Source organism: Chelonoidis abingdonii, chromosome 2 (assembly GCF_003597395.2).
Source record: "Chelonoidis abingdonii isolate Lonesome George chromosome 2, CheloAbing_2.0, whole genome shotgun sequence".
In the NCBI taxonomy this organism is placed as follows: domain Eukaryota; kingdom Metazoa; phylum Chordata; order Testudines; family Testudinidae; genus Chelonoidis; species Chelonoidis abingdonii.
In genome coordinates, this window is record NC_133770.1 from 83,242,059 (window position 1) to 83,256,795 (window position 14,737).

The following is a 14,737-nucleotide window of genomic DNA, read 5'->3' on the forward strand; positions in this document are numbered from 1 at the left end:
AATTGCATCAACATACTTCTCTAATCTGAACTATAATTTTACACACCTTGAAGTCCACATTTACACAGAGCTCAAAGATCATGTGGTCAGATTTCAAATGAAGTATCAATGCTTTTTACCAACGAGGAAACTAGAAGAATAGTAAAAGAATTGTTTAGCCTGAAATATTTTACCACCCAGAAGCCTGCACCTTTTTAGCCTGAACATGTACATGCTACCTTTTGTTCGATCAATAAAAAGGGATCTTAATACAATCTTTAAGTGAAGAGGAGAACTGTGAATGCTGCCTTCCCCTTTACACAAACACTGACAACTTTTTACATTTTCCTCTTATGCTGTGGAATCCAGAGTTAAGACTGAATTCTGTGTTAATGATAACATTTGTGAATGTCGTGTAGATTTAACATCTAATGTATGGCCAGATGGAGCAATTTAGCTACAGTCTGAATATAATTCATTTTATTCTTAAGTATAAAAATGTTCTGTCTAAAATTTGACTTCTGCATTAAACACGCAGTTCTCTGAAAAGAAAATCATATGCACTAAGTATATTTACTCCTCAATGTATTCCAAAGATAATTTATATGACCTGAGGATGTCTGCAAGATATAAAGAGGATAATATTTCAATCATGTTTTTTTTTCAAATTAATATTAATAGATGTGCTCATTTAAATTTAGTCATTACAAGTACAGGCATGCACTATTCATATCCTTCAGGGGGAAAAGAATCCAGCAGCTCACAATATTGTTTGGCAACAATCTACACAGTAACAGATTTTTTATTATTGGTATAAGGATTTGCAAAAATTCACTGTCGAAACATAACTTTAGTAGACAGCATACCTTGGCCTAAATTTAGGCACATACTCCACCAAAGTGGGCCTTAAAAAGAGTGATTTTAACAATCTCACCAACTCTCTCTTTCCCCATCACATACAAAGCAGCTACTCTCACAGGGCATGGATCACTTGATGATAACCTGTCTGTTCATTCCCTCTGGGACACCTGCCATTGGCCACTGTCAGAGGACAGGATACTGGGCTTGATGGACCTTTGGTCTGGCCCAGTATCACCGTTCTTATCTTCAATTTAACAATACATGAGAACATGAAGCAGTACCCCTATTGGTAGGAATTATCAGTAGAGTAACTGTAGATTTTTTCCTCAATCCTAACACTAGTATGTGTCATGCTGTTATACTTTGTTCAGTAGAAACATTTTCAATAAGCATTAAAAGATGGAAGTCAAAGCACATAGGAAATTTCCAGTTTAATTCAGGCAATTAAAAGACTACTTGATGATGCAGGGGTATTACAGGTTCAGGTTGAACCTCTCTAATCCGGCACTCCCTGGTCTGGCAACGTGCGTAGTCCAACATAGGTGCCGACTCTGTGGGTGCTCTGGGGCTAGAGCACCCACAGGGAAAAATTAGTGGGTGTGGAGCATCCACCAGCTCCAAGATCCCACCTCTGCACTCCTCCCCCAGCACCTCTTGTGCGCCAGCGGCCCCGCGCTTACCAACTCCTCCTCCTCCCTCCCAGCACTTTCAGAGAGCCACGAACAGCTGATTTGCGATGTTCAAGCTCCATGAGGAAGCCGAAGGATCTGGGGCCAGCGGCTAGGACCCCAGGCAAGGGGCCAGTGGCTGGGATCTGGGGTGGCATTAGGGTCCCCAGGCAGGGGGTTGGCAGCCAGGACCCCAGGTGGCAATGGGGCCCCCGCATGGGGGGCGCAAAGCCTGGGAGTGCTGCAGCACCCCCTGGACCTCTACTTGCCACACCTATGGAAACCCACTGGCACTCTTAATAATAATTGGAGATATACCAATCTCCTAGAACTGGAAGGGACCTCGAAAGATCATCAAATCCAGCCCCCTGCCTTCACTAGCAGGACCAAGTACTGATTTTTGCCCCAGATACCTAAGTGGCCCCCTCAAGGATTGAACTCACAACCCTGGGTTTAGCAGGCCAATGCTCAAACCACTGAGCTATTCCTCCCGTGGTTCGGCAAATTCTCTGGTTCAGTACCAGTCACGTCCCGAGGGTGCCGGACTACAGAGGTTCAACCTGTGTTTAAAAAACCAGAACCCACTTTAAGAACAAAACCAAAAGCCTATAATTCAGTTTTAGTTAAAATAAGAAATGAATCTTGTCAGATAACATGAGGCTGAGTCGCCTGTTAAATGATTTGATGTACAAGCCACCTGTATGATACACAATCAGTTTATACACACAATTATTTATTGGTAAAAATTGGTGTTATTTTAAGACATTCATATACAGCACTAAGAGTGACATATATTAAGACAAAGGGCTTACATGCCTGACCTACATTTGTCAACTTGTCTGAAAGTTCAGATTAAGTTGCTGCACACATAGGAACAGCCATCCAATCTGAATTTGCTGTAATTTTATAAAATATATGGGGAGCAATATTTGCAAATCAGAAATAGATTATTATATACATTTTATAGATTTTGCATTATAATAAACATATTACATTTTTGGTAGTGCTACAAACACCGTGCTATAAAATGATAATGAAATTCAAAGATGGCTAAGTTTAATTAAAATAAATGTTCTAAATCAAGCAGCTTTCAGTTAAAAGGTAGCTTGACAAACCTGTATTTTCCCTTACCCTTTCTGCTGTATAAAGAAGCCTGAAAGTGTTGCGTGCATGTGGCGATGGAGGCATTGGGTTAATATATTTCTTGCATTTTTTTTATTTTACAAATATCAGGACAATCGAGTCTTATTCTCCCAGTTTTTGCTGGAAGATTAAGACCACAAGAGAACCGGAGAGCTCACTTATCACTTAGTTTAACACGTAGAGTGTTGAAGCTTCCACAAAGAGATCCTTTCTCGCAACTTTTTTCCAGGAGTGGGTTATTTGTTTAGAGCCAATTGTATGCCCAGCACTGTGCAGTACACTCAAAAGGAGCATTTCTTGCCTGTAATGGTTTCTAATGTAAAAGATTTACATCTATCCTAAAAAAGTGAATAATAAAATATAGACAAGAAAATTTAACAGTGATTAAAATTCCCTTTCCCAACTTGTTTGCTCAATTTTCTCATTTGTTACCTGTGATGTCATAATCTTACTAGTTCAATTGTCCAGAGGCTTCTAAGAGAAAACACGTAGATAAAAAACTTTCAGGTCTTGTATTTGTATGAGTATTTTTTATACACATGGTTTGGATGTGGGGAACTTCTGCTTACTTTCTTACTTATAAAAATATCATAGCATTAAAACTAGTGAGAAAACTACTTATTACTGCAAATATTCGTAGTTTAAAATATCATCTGTATTTTTCCCCTTTGGATTGCCCTGTCTGAAGCACTTGAATCCAACAGTCAACTGGAGTCAGTTTGATGAACATTTGAATCTTGATTTACTCTGCATGTCAATATCCAGAATATTCTTTCAGTTCACTGCCGTGTTATAGAAGTGCTGGCATTTGAGCACTGGAAACAAATTGAATGGTTTAGTGATGCACACTGATGTCAAATTAATTTGTATAATAATTTCACAAATCATAAAACTAGTCACAAACATGGAAAATGTCTTGAAAATCACAAAGCTTACATCATATATCATACATTGGAGAATTTTTTAAAGTTTACCACAGCAAGTTTCCATCTTAATTTACTGCTGCAAGCAAAGCTAACTTCAGTATATATTTTTTAATATTTTTATTAGCTTGAATCTCTCTGTTTATCTTTGGTCTGTAGCAATGTCAGAAGAATATCTGTGAATTTGTAACTTAAAAAAAACAGAAGTGGGAATACTTGACTCATATGTATGTTCTGTAGAAATTCTATTCATTATCTAGTATTGGCAGTGTTTAAGTAGGCCACTTCTGGCATCTCTAGCAGGAAGATGGACCTAGTAAATATCCAAACCCCAAAGCAACTTGGAGTCACGGTAAGTGAACAGTGACCACACAGAGAGATTAGGAGATAATTCTTCAGCAGCAGAAATGCATGAATAAAAAACCAAAATTCAACATCTGAAGAAACCAGTATCAAAGAAAATGGTCCTGTCAACTTTAATCAAGCAGCATAATCCCATGCGTCATGAAACTGAACATTCACCTCAAATATTTCATCCAGAAAGCCAATCGTTTAGACACGAACCATCTACTCTGCTGTAAATTGTACTTTCAAAAAATAAAAATCAAAAAGCAATTTCACCAAGTATATATTTAAGGGGCAGCACTCCAGGAATAATCATTTACTCCAGTATGTACTAGAAGACTTGTTTTCAGCAAGTGCTGCTTGTACACAGGATAACGCTTCCCACGTTTAATAATTTATGCAATGTAGTAGCATATCGGACTCCCCTGCCTTCTGCTCTCAGTTGTAATCCAATTGTTTCCCTCTGCATATATATTACTTTGAACAAGTGCTCAAATTTTGCAGGACTGGGTCCTTAATGAATTTACAGGAAACATGGACAGACTAAAGAATAGTGTTCTGATTAATCTTAAATTTCCAGTGTATTGAACTGGAATATGAAAATATTCTTTATTCATGGAGGTCTGAAAAATCCTTCTCTTACACTGGCTAATGTATAGGAAATTCTTCTAGTTTCACAATGGAGGCAATGTATGTGTTTAGTGCTTTGAATTCTATCATGGCTCTTCTATCAGATCTTTTTTCACTGTGAAGAATGGAATGAAGACCTTTGAATTGCTTTACAAGAGCAACTTGCCCTATAGCCTTTCTGGACATAATATTTTGATTTGCCAATTGCTTGTAATAATTTTTATACAGAAGAAAAAGTTGCCTTTCATCTTGAAGTAAGTTTAAGCACTTACAATGTACACTAATTTTTTCTGTCAATTTACATGGCAGAAAAAGAACATTACACAGAACAATGAATATTCTTTTTCCCCAATCACATTCATTTTCTCATGCTAAGTTGGTATTACAGGTTTAACTGTCCATTTCCGTTTTAAAAATACAGAACAATTTAGATTTAGTATTATTTAAGCTAAGGGACTATTACAATTGGTTTAAGTCAAACTTAGTACAAAGGACCTGTATAGGTACATCCATGCTCGTGAGGCCAATACACCTTGATCCTTTCTAGCAACATGAGACTATTCTAATCTCAGCCCTTCTTGAATAGAGACTGCAATCTATACGAAACTGTGTGCTTCTCTGCTATGCACAAAATTGGTTTTTCATGAAACTCTATATTTATTTTTGCCACTTAAGAAGGATTTTAACCTATAGCCTGACCTTACAAGGTGCACAGTGATTTGAAAGTAATGTGAGCTGAGGGTACTCAGCATCTCAAGATCAGGTCCCATGCTAGTAACTCAAGGAAAAGAAAAAAAATACTACAGCGATTAGAAAATTAGTAGGCTTTTAAGAGACATTCTTACTGATACTTTTAAGTAGATTAGTTACCTGGTTTTACACGTACTATATTCTAGTGAATGGAAGGGTCCTATATCCTAGAGCACGGGTGGGCAAACTACGGCCCGCAGGACATGCCCGGCCCCCAAGCTCCTGGCCTGGGAGGCTCGCCTCCGGCCCCTCCCTTGCTGTCTCCCCTGCAGCCTCAGCTCACTTGCTCCACCGCCTGCACCATGCTCTGGGCGGCAGGACTGTGACATCCTGGGGCAGTGCAGCTGCAGACCCTGGCCTGACCCAGTGCTCTGTGCTGTGTGGTGGCAGCGGCAGCGTGGCCCGGTTCCAGTCGGGTGGCACAGCTGTAGCGCTGCCAGCCACAAGTGCTCCAGGCAGCACTGTAAGGGGACAGGGAGCAGGGAGGGGTTGGAGAGAGGGCAGGGGAGCTCGGGGTGGTGGTTGGGGGGTGGGTCTCTGGGGGACGGTGAGGAGACAAGGAGCAAGATGGGTTGGGGATTCGAAGGGGGGCAGGCAGTCAGGGGGCAGGAAGCTGGTGGGGGTCAGATAGGGGCAGGGCCAGGCTGTTTGGAGGTACAGCCTTCCCTACTCTAAGGCTCATTCAGCAGTTTGAGGCTTGCAGAAGAGCCAAGCTGTTAGCTTTTCCATTAGGGCTACCATTCCNGGGGGGGAGCAGATAGGAGGTGGGGGCTGGGCCACCACCTCCTCCCTTAACCAGCCCTCCATACAATTTATGAAACCCTATGCAGCTCTCAAGCCAAAAAGTTTGCCCACCCCGACCTAGAGTTTTATTTTAAACAAAATCACGTGTGTGTGCATTACCAATCTGAACGAGTATGTGATCCTCAACAATACAGTGCAACTAATGATTCACGTCAAATATAAGGAAAATAACTTAATAAAATTTACTAGGTCATTCTCCTACACAAAATATTACTGAATGCCAGAGTTGAATTCTATACAATTTAAGCCTCCCTGTTTCTAAAATGTTCTGAAATTTGTCAATGACTCAGTCAGTTTTTACAGCAATCTTGTTGACTTTTTAAAACATATTTAATGGACAAGGTCTTAATTTCAAATACATTAGTTTTGAAATGGCCTATTCTCATAAGTGAATTTGTACAGTTACTAACAACATATATGAAGACATACAAATACTATTGAGGCTAAACCTAAAGTAACATTTTATAACAGTTAATGAAACAGGAATACATCCCCACAGCAATGTGAATTTATTAGCTGGGTCACCACTTCCTCAAAAGGTGCTCCATTTCATGTGCCACTCTTTAACACACATTTTGAAATTGAACTCAGAGTGCGCAAGATAAATCAGATGATTGAAATATTTCAGCATTAGAGCTGTACCACACTGCTGTAAATCTTTCTTCTAGAATGTGATCAGTTGACATTCTCACTCTGTTCTTAAGGTATACACAACAAGGTAATGGCCAAACCTGCCCTTTTTTTACGATTTTACTTTATTGGTAATTGGAGTTACCACTTGATTTATGGTTGTCTCAAAGAACTCCTGCAAGGTCTTATATCCTGACTTCCCGTTACTATATCTACTGAACAAGACCTAACCTCTCCAAACATTGCACACAATTTTAAACTGAATACAACTGTAGTTTAATACAAACTCAGAGCAACCTTGTACTCATGGACATAATCCCTTTAATTTTGAGGAAGGGTTTGCCAGATTGGGCCTTTAATTTGCACTTTCATAAACAAATAAGCTATGCAAAATTAGTATACCCACCCCACTTTGAACGAATCAGGTTAAACGTATCATATCTGACATGATATATTTAGAAAATACATATTTGAAAGTCAAATCACTATCGTGAAAAATAGCCAAATATTATTTTACAAAGATTCGGATATGTCAAAGACAAAATGCCTAGGATATAAATAATTTCCTAAAATATTTCTCATCACCATCACAAACATAAGCATTACGTGGGTCCCATTCTGAAGAACGTGGTGTTGGCTATCATTTCATACAGCACTAGTATAAATGGAATTGCTAGAGAACATTCCTTTTATAAAATCCAATATACATCACTTCACTCCTTTTCTGCGGAATGAAATGACTACAACACGTTATTTTCTTCAACATAACCTTTCAACACTAAAAGCTACTATTTGAAAACATGCTTACCCAAATCCCATAAAATAGTCCTAGACATCAAGCAGCATTCATCGGGGTTCAAAGCAAGGGCTAATGTGGAGGTGAAATGAAATGAAAATAACGATAAATAGAATTTAATATAGAGTGTATATAGACAGTTCTCCTGGTCTTACCTGAGAGAAAGCAGCTGTTCAAGTCGACCATATAATACTATGTAATACCTCATTTTTCAGTTTTAATTTACGCAATATGTCACTATGTAATGAGATGACTTATTTAAAATAAAGAATCCTATTTAAAACTACCACTTAGCTTGTGGCAAATATGTCATACCTAACAGATCTGAAATAATGCTTACTGTGTCATTCTGGGGATAAAACATTATTTTAATGTTGTAACCAAACAAAACCTCAGTTGTTCAGTCAAAATATTTTAGAAACGCACAACGTATTTTTAGGCTTGAGTAACACTTACCTTAAGAAAACTGAAACATGGTGTTAAGATATACCAGTGAGTCTAGACTCTTATTTTGCTACCAACTATTTCAAAAAAACAAGAACGCTGGTTTTTTTGTTTTGTTTTTTTGGTAAGTGCCAAAATCCCTGGTGTGTAATGGTCATGCCTTTCCAAATATTCATTAAATGGAAGTAGCAGAAAAGTATAATAGAGCACAGCATATGTCCAAAGGGTAATAAGAGAGCACCTTTCCTGGATTGTCTGCATCAAAGGCCAGGTCTACACTGCGACTTTTAATCGGTTTAATGGCCGATAAATCGATTTAACGCTGTACCCGTTCACACGACGTGTCATTTATTCGATATAAAGCGGCTCTTAAATCGATTCTGACTTCTACCCCGACGAGAGGAGTACGCTAAATTCGATATTAACAACTCGGATTACGGTTATGTGACGGAATCAAACATTATGGCCTCAAGAGGTATCCCACAGTGCACACATGACCGTCTGGTCTGCAATCTGAACTTGGATGCAAGCGGGCAGTAAACAGGAAACGCCGCGCGAACTTTGAATTAAATTTCCTGCTTTCCAGCGTAGCTCGATCAGGCACGGGTGGCGATGCAGTCTCAAAATGCAAATAGCTCCAGCAGGCCCGTAGGGAGATACTGATCTGATGCTTGTAGCGGAGACTAATCTGTAGACAGAGCTCCGTTACAGAAACAGAAATGCCAAGCATTTGAAAATATAAACCGATACACAGCGCTCAGTGTACAACGTAACGGAGCCAGAGACTAAACGGATGCTCATGAAGGGAGGGCAGGGTACTGAGGATCCGTATCCCACTCTCAACCACACTCTCTGACAAATATTTCATTCTTGGCTGAGCGCCAATGTTGTACTTAAAACATAGTGTCTGGCGTGGTTCACGGAACAGCTCATCGTCTCTCCTCCCCCAACCACTGTGAAAGAAAGTAAAAGAAACCATTCCTTGACTACTGTAAATGTCACCCTGTGTGTACTGAATGCTGCTGGCAAGACGCGATGCTGCAAGTGAAGAGCAGTATTTGCTCCTCTCCCCTCCTGGTGGTAATCACGTCAGACCTGAAGTGCGTCCCTGTCTGAGGCTGGCCGGGGCGCCTGGTAAAAATGGGAATGACTCCCATTTCTCCAGTAATGGTACAGAACGGCTGTAACTGTCTTCATCGTAGCAACAGGGGCTGAACTTCATCAGCCCCTCCTCTGTGTAAAGAAAAGATTCGACTGCAGTACGTCATAGCCATGGAGGCTGCCTCCCCTCATTTTATCTCACTACAAGTCTCTGATTCTTATTCTGCATCTTCATAACTCATGCAACAAAGGGGTGGGGGCACACTGCCAGGTAGCCACAGGAAGGTTTGGGAAGGTGGGAGCAACGGGTGTGGTATTGCAGGGGCACACCCTGTGAATACTGACACGGAGCATGTGCTGTGATACACTGCTTCTTTAATACACTTGACCTATTCTTGTCAAGACTGACTCTATTTTATAAACTATAAAGGAGGGATGACTCAGTCCCAAGTGAGTCAATCCCAATTTTGCTTTCAAATATTTCAGCAAGGGCACTCATGATAGCAGCAGACAGTACACAGAAGGGGAAGATAACCGTCATGTCATTGCAGTTGTTTCTCCGGCATAGACGGTAAACAGAACGACTGGTACCATTCTGCTATCATGGCAAAGCAACTGAATTGCTGCTGCACAGCGCTGGAGTATCGCCTCTGTCTCCAGGATTCTAAAACACATATGGTGACAGAATATAAAAACCAGACGGGCTCCATGGTTGCCGTGCTATGTGTCTGCAAGGGCTAATCCAGGAGAAAACGGTGTGAAAGACTTTTGCTGATGTTTCCCGAGCAAGGAATGACTGAGGACATTTCCCAGAACCCCCGCGACCATTAAACATTCGCCCTAAGTTCAAGGGCGGGGATCATGGAGAAGGGAAGGGGGTGCGGAGGACTCCCAGCTATCCACAGTCCTCAGCAGTCTCTGACAATTATTTGCATTCTTGCGTGAGCGCCCAATGTCTGTAGCTAAAACAGTGTCTGGCGTGGTTCAGCGGAACAGCTCATCAGTCTCTCCCACCCCAAACGTGAATAAAAGTTAAAGAAACCATTTCCTGAGTACTTAAATGTCACCTATGTGTACTGAATCTGCTGTAGAGCCGATGCTGCAGCATGAAGAGCAGTATCCGCTCCTCTCCCCCTCCCCCACCATCTCCCCGGTTGTAGACGTGTCAGTAGACTACTAACCATACCTCACACGGTGTAATATCGATATTTTACAAGTCTCACCGCTGGATTCTTCACAGTTAGCATAGGACAGAACGGATAAACCCTCTAATAAAACTGAACCAAAAGCTTCAAATTGGGATTAGCACTGGGGGCTTCAATCCCCCTCCCTGGTTTCCTGTGTAAAGAAAAGATTCTGTACTGCCTGGACTGTCATAGGCCCGTATTAGAAGAGCTCACAGCTCTCTGTGTCAGTATTAACAGGTCTCTGCAAGAACTGCTTACCCTTGCTTCATGACTCTCCCACCTTCCTGGGGGGGGGCCCCCTGCCATTTGGTAACCCAGGAAGGTTGGGGAGGAGCCAAGCAACGGGTGCGATAAGAAAGGGACCCCCTGAGAATACTGAATGGAGCAGCTGTGCTCTCTGATACACTGGTTCTTCAATACACTTGCCCATTCTAGGCAGGACGTACTCTATTTTTAGAAACCATAAGGGAGGATTGACTCAGTCCAAGTGAGTCAATCCCCAATTTTGCTTTCAGAAATTTCTGCCAGGGCACTCATGATAGCAGCGGACAGTACACTGAGGCACTGGCCAGGTAAACAGGAAAAGCCCCGAATCCCCGCGAACTTTTGAATTCCATTTCCTGTTTGGCCAGCGTGAGGCTCTGCTCAGCACACACAGGTGACCACGCAGAGCTCATCAGCACAGGTAACAATGCAGTCTCCTGAGAATCGAAAAAGAGCACCAGCTTGGACCACCACAAGAGGTACTCGATCTGATCGCTATCTGGGGTGAGGATTCAGTGCTCACCAGAACTCCGTTCCAAAAGACGAAATGAAAAAATTTGAAAGAATTTCAAAGTCTATGACGGAAAAAGGGCACAGCAGGGACTCCGTGCAGTGCAGAGTAAAAGTGAAGGAGCTCAGACAGGCATACCGGAAAACCAGAGAAGCAAACGGAAGGTCAGGCTCAGGCCGAAAACATGCCGCTTCTATGCTGAGCTGCATGCAATTTTGGGGGGCTGCGCTACCAGTATACCACCCCTGTCCCTGGATTCAGACTTCGGGCTTGAAATATCAACCGTGTCTGAGGATTTAGCGGAGGGGGAAGATGGGGAGGAAGATGAAGATGAAGAAGACCTTGGTGAGAGCACACAGCAGTCCGTAAACCCCTACAGCCAGGATCTTTTTGAGACCCCAGAATTACAGTCCCAGCCCTCCCAGCCACAAGCCCAGACAGTGAAGCCATGGAAGCGACCTCTGTAAGTGAACCTTTATTCTATATCAAACACGGATTAAAACAAGGGGTTTTTAATGATTGCATTGCCATCAGGGCTTGTGATGCACTCGCAGCCAGTAAAGTTACAGGAAAATTTCGTTAACATGTCTGGGGATGGAGCGAAAATCCTCCAAAGAAATCTCCATGAATCGATCTTGGAGGTACTCAAAAAGCCTTATGATAACATTTCTGGGCAAGGCAGCCTTATCCGGTCCCCATTGTAGGAAACTTTTCCACGCCATGCATTTAGCAAGTAATTAGGAATCATTGCTTCACATAGCGCGGCTGCGTAGAGCCCGGGGCACTGATGGCATTCCAGAAACAAACGATCTGCATCCTGCGGTGGTATTCTCAGGAGAGTGATATCATCCATTGTTACCTGGTTGAAATTCAGGAATGTAAATAGGGGGCAGACATGGCGATTTTGCTACTGGGCAGAGCGGGGGGGATGGGAGGAAGGATAGCGCAGAGTTTTCAGCGTTTGGCGAGCAGGAATCTTCCAGCTACCAGCCACGCGTTGCGGGGGTGAAGGAGGGTGAGCATTAGCAGCGATCTTACATGATAGCAGCCATGCGCTGTTGGTGGATGGGAAAGAGGGGGTTTGGGGTTTGCAGGTTCCTCTTAACAGGAACAAGGCATCATAGATCACTGTGTATATGAACGGTGGAGAAGTCAAACTTTTAAAGCCTTACCATCGCCGCATGGAAGTTGGGTGCCCGGACCTGCGTCTGTGTGTGAGATAAGCCACACCAGTCACACAGACACTGAATATTTAAACGATGCAAAATGCGACCTTGTAGTGAAATCACATGTGCTCTGTAAGGTGGATAGTGTTATTCACTGTGAAAGAGTACTAGCATTGTTCTGTAAAATGTATCTTTCTACATACTTATCTCCCTGTTTTCCCTCCCCATGCAGCTGCACATTTCTCAGGCATCCCTACGCCATCCCGAAGGCTTGCTCAGATAAGGCGGAGGAAGAAGAAGACGCGAGATGAAATGTTCACAGAAATTATGGAAGTAACACGCAATGAGAGGGATAAACAGAATGATTGGAAGGATGTGGTAGCAAACTACAGGAAAGATGCCAGTGAACGATCTGAGAGGGTTAGGCAGGAAGATCAGAGGTGTAGGCAGGAAGATCAGCGTGGCGAGATGCAACGCTGGATCTGATGCGTGCTCAAACTGTTATCCTCCAACGCATGGTGGATCTTCAGGAAGAGCAGCGGGTAGCAGAGTGCCGCTGCAGCCCCTGTATAACCACCCTCAAAGCCCCCACGTCCCATATCTCCCTCACCCAGACGTGTAAGAACGCGTGGGGGAAGGCTTTCTGCACCCGCCTACTCCTCCACCCCCCTGGAGAGTTCAAGCAAAAGGCTGTAATTACGCTGAAATGTGCTTAATGGCCTTTCCCTTCCCCCTCCTTCCAAAGCACAGCAGCCAGGGATACCTTGATAATTCTCTGCTCTTTTTTATATTACTTTTTAATAAAGAATACATCCAAAGGGGAGGGTGGGTTGCTTACAGGGATGAGTATTAAGAAAGAATACATGATTTTTAAAAGATACAGAATTACTTTTAATAAAGAATAAAGGATTTTTAAACGATACTGACTTTATTTCCTTCACCAAGCTGTAATCAAAGGGGAAGGTGGGTTGCTTACAGGGAATGAGTCAATCAAGGCGGAGGGTTCATCAAGGGGAAGCAACACAGCAGTCACACCGTACCCTGGCCCGTGCTGAAACTCGTTTTCAGGCTTCTCTGATGCGCACCGCCTCCAGGTGTGCTCTTCTAATCGCCCTGGTCTCTGGCTGCTCGTACTCAGCGGCCAGGTGATTTGCCTCAGCCTCCCACCCAGCCATAAATGTCTCCCCTTACTCTCACAGAGATTGTGGAGCACACAGCAAGCAGCAATAAGCAAACGGGACATTGGTTTGGCTGAGGTCTGAGCGAGTAAGTAATGATCTCCAGCGTCCTTTAAAACGGCAAATGCACATTCTACCACCATCCTGCACTTGCTCAGCCTGTAGTTGAACAGCTCCTGACCACTGTCCAGGCTGCCTGTGTATGGCTTCATGAGCCATGGCATCAAGGGGTAGGCTGGGTCACCAGGATAACTATAGGCATTTGAACATTCCCAAACGGTTATTTTCTGGTCTGGGAAGTAAATCCCTTGCTGCAGCCGTTTAAACAGAGTAGTGCTTCTGAAGACGCGAGCGTCATGAACCCTTCCTGGCCATCCCACGTGGATGTGGTGAAACGTCCCTTGTGATCCACCAGTGCTTGCAGCACCATTGAAAAGTACCCCTTGCGGTTCACGTACTGGGTGCCCTGGCGCTCTGGGCCAAGATAGGGATATGGGTTCCATCTATGGCCCCCCCACAGTTAGGGAATCCCATTGCAGCAAGCCATCCACTATCACCTGCACGTTTCCCAGAGTCACTACCTTTCGTAGCAGCAGCTTAACGATTGCTTTGGCTACTTGCATCACAGCAGCCCCCACAGTAGATTTGCCCACTCCAAATTGATTCCCGACTGACCGGTAGCTGTCTGGCGTTGCAAGCTTCCAGAGGGCTATTGCCACTCGCTTCTCCACTGTGAGGGCTGCTCTCATGTTTGTATTATGGCGTTTCAGGGCAGGGGAAAGCAAGTCACAAAGTTCAAAGAAAGTGCTCTTTCGCACCACTGCAATGCGATACACATTTCGCAGCCACTGCGAATCGTCCCACACATGCAAAACAATGCGGTCCCACCAGTCTGTGCTTGTTTCCCGTGCCCAAAATCGGCGTTCAATGGGTAGAAGATGCCCCGTTATAGCAGTAGCTCCAAAACGCTGGGGCCGCGGTTATGGAGAATTCAGCCTCCATCTCGTCATCGCTGTCGTCGCCGCTCTGCAATAGCTGCCTCCTCCTCTCCTCCTGCCTTTGCAGTTCATGGTTCAGCATAGTCAGCACGAGAGTACGCGAGGTGTTGACAACGGTCAGGATAGCGTTACTGATCTCAGGGTCCATGATTGCTGTGCTATGGCGTTTGCTCAATCACCCCGGGAAAAAGGCGCGAAACGGTTGTCTGCTGCTTTCACAAAGGGAGGGGTGAGGCTGTACCCAGAACCACCAGCGACAGTGAATTCTGCCCCATCATGCACTGGGCTTTTCAACCGGAATTCCAAGGGGCGGGGAGAACTGGGAACTATGGGATAGCTACGGAAAGGCTACCCACAGT

General features: G+C 43.4%; 1 protein-coding gene across 1 annotated transcript in view; it reads right to left on the reverse strand.

Moving 5' to 3' along the window:
- The window catches only part of MRPL3 (mitochondrial ribosomal protein L3), a 70,356-nt gene that overhangs the window by 26,806 nt on the left and 28,813 nt on the right, over positions 1 to 14,737 (reverse strand). The gene's annotated exons all lie outside the window — the stretch shown is intronic.